The sequence below is a fragment of the Plasmopara halstedii genome (assembly GCF_900000015.1).
Source record: "Plasmopara halstedii genome assembly, contig: Scaffold_3060, whole genome shotgun sequence".
Taxonomy (NCBI): Eukaryota; Oomycota; class Peronosporomycetes; order Peronosporales; family Peronosporaceae; genus Plasmopara; species Plasmopara halstedii.
The window spans coordinates 1,290,882-1,293,826 of record NW_020189964.1 but is presented as its reverse complement, the minus strand read 5'-3'; positions in this window follow the sequence as shown (position 1 = coordinate 1,293,826).

The window sequence follows — 2,945 nt, the reverse complement described above, 5'->3', positions numbered from 1 at the left end:
GTGCTACCAAGTGCAGCGGGGCTGCCGTAGCTTAGCGCTTGAGGAAGCGTAATTTAGAGCATCGACCTTTTGTTCTTTACAAAAACCAATACGAGTGTAGCGGATCGCAATTCGCTAACTCCAAGAGTAGTTACTACCTTAGCAAAGGCGAATAAACTCTTCTATTTAAATAAAAAACTGACTTTTCGTTTTTATCTGCGGCTAAACCACCTAATTTTAAATGTATAGATTTTACTAAATATATGTAGAAAAATCCAAAGTCATGCATAACTGCTGGCTACCTAGCCACATACCGTATTTTTGTTTGGGTGCAGCCACACCATGCCCATCTCGTGTGACACACGACTGTTACCAGGGTACATATAATCCCGTTACATGCTATAGAACAGAAGTCACCGACCTTAGCTTAGTTTCCACTAAGCGAAAGAGCAAGGTGATCCACTCTCACCGGCGTTATTTGTACTCTACATTGAGCCATTATTAAGCTATCTCCAAATCCAGCTCAAGCCCCACGGTCTCAAGCTACCAATTTCAGAGGAACCACACACAGTTATCAGCTTTGCAGATGACTGTATAGGGCTTCTCGATGATCTCTCTGTTGTTCCTCAGTTTTTACAACGTGTCCAGGAGTATTGCTCGGCAGTGAGCAAGAAGAAACTGAACACACACAAGACTGTCATACTACCTCTACGAGAATGGACAGATGAAGATCGAGTACTCTATGCCCAGCTGCAACAACTCGGGGTACAAGTCACAGACAATACCAATGAAGCCAAGCTTCTCGGTATTCGATTTGGACCGCGACTCTCCAATTCGGATTGGCTGCACCATCTCATTGCCAATAACCAGTGTTGTACAGTGTGGAAACACCGCGCAAGGACTTTAAACGGCAGAGTGGCGTTTCTTCAGCAAATTGTGTCACCCACTCTCTGGTACACAGCCAGTGTATGTCACATCCCGCAATCCAGTTTCCAAGATCAAATCAAAAGTGTCATTGCGACTATTTTAAGCGACTCTAGCACTCCTAGCTCCAGATTATCAGCTATCCTGGCCACAGACTGGCTATACACTCCAAGATCCCAAGGAGGTCCCGGTCTCACACAAATCGAGGACTCTGTGAACGCACTATAATTACATGTACTTGTCCGTGTGATTAACAGTTTGCGAAACTACCATCACTTACTTCCAGTTGGGTGTCCCCTATTGTTGAGGTCTTTCACCCGGCAATGGCGCAATGGGGTCGGCCCCTTGATATCCTATATGCTCCGGTAACAACCAGTCCCAACCACGCCAATACTCGACGTGAAAATCGCTGGTCTGCTCGAAACAGCTTCTGGCACCAGGTGCTGTTTGTGTGGCATACGAAGTTGAGACCCTAAATACCAGCCGTACAAGCGAATTCGACTTATTGTCTATGCCGTTATTGCCCAACGCCATGATACGACATAGAAGCAAAGATCGCACATTAACTACAAGATTGTCGGCACTCGTACAAAGACTCGCCCAATTCCAGCTCTATACGGCAGAAGGTATATACGGTCTCTGTGGAAATGCACCTACACCGGCGTCGCTTGCTACAGAAATTCAACGTCCAGGTGACCCAAGAGCGTATAACACACGGTATTACAGGAACTTTCTTGTAGACTGTAATATTGCGCTTCGGGTACTCCATCATTTACCCCACGGCCCTTGTCCAAGTCAAGTATTTGTAAGTGCTTTCCATAATTGGTTTATTGAAGACCACCCCCTAGAGGGCCTCACAGTTGCTAAGATCCGGAGCGTGCGTGAATCTTCCGAGCCTCTTGTGTTGCCAATACAGCGATTAGGAATCTCGGAAGCCCCTGGACCCGACTTCTGGATACGATACCTAAAATTAAACAAGCATCCCCTCCCAGTCAATGCTGACTTTCTTTTCTGACTCCAGCACAACGCCTTGTATTTAGGCTATCGATTCCAGCATATCCAAGACGCCAAGACAACCTGGCAGTTCGACTGTGAGCATCTTGAGACCCCCCAGACCTGTTCTGGATTTGGCCCTGTGCCTCACAGTTATGGGACCCTTTTCTCCAGCCTCTCCAAAGAAGTTTTTTAAGCGAGCTTTTCTGGGGAACACTCGTGCACTTCTCCAGACTCTAGCCTGCTCAAGAAGACAAAAACAATACGGCTTTACTCTCTTTGTGGTATTGAACTTTGTGCGAGCCATTGTAACCCGCTGCATATAAGACATGGGTTTTGATACGAGTCCAGCAACACCGAATGACTAAGCATCTTGTGGACAGATATGGTAGTTTGAAGACAACCCAGTAGAGCTACAAACCAAGTCGAAAATGCCAACCGGGTACGTTCGTACACAAGAATTAATCCCATCCGGCTTCTTGAAACGGCTTATGCGGAATTATACATGGGTGTGGGCAAGTTCCACCCGTCAAACTCCAAGCCTGACTGTATTGAGACTTACCCGAAGGTAGATCGGAATATGCCATCCCCTTGAGTATGTTACCAGTCCCAAGAAGCGCTTGCACGCGACAATTACCCCAAGCTTCCCAACTTTTGGTTTGGTAGACTCCTAACCCTCGAGTTTTCAGATCCTAACCGTCGGATTTTAATTTACCATGATTTCATGGCGACCACTATTGATCCAGGGACCAAACTCTGTGCCTCGTCGAGGTCATTGGTGATTCCACCACGTCCCTCAGGTGACGAGAATTCAAGAAACGGACATGAGGTCCGCAAGGCGCGAGCAGGGCTCGTATCACGACGCTGGCGCCGCTCGACTTCCTCGTCATCCCATGCGGGAAAGAAGTGTCTGACTCGTAGTCGGCCACCTCCACATCCTAAACGAGGTCACTCGTCACTAATATTGTACGCGGAGCGCGACGCTCGTGCTTATCGAGCCCAGGATGTACATCCCTAGGTGCCGCGGACGCACTGTCCGAAATTGCACT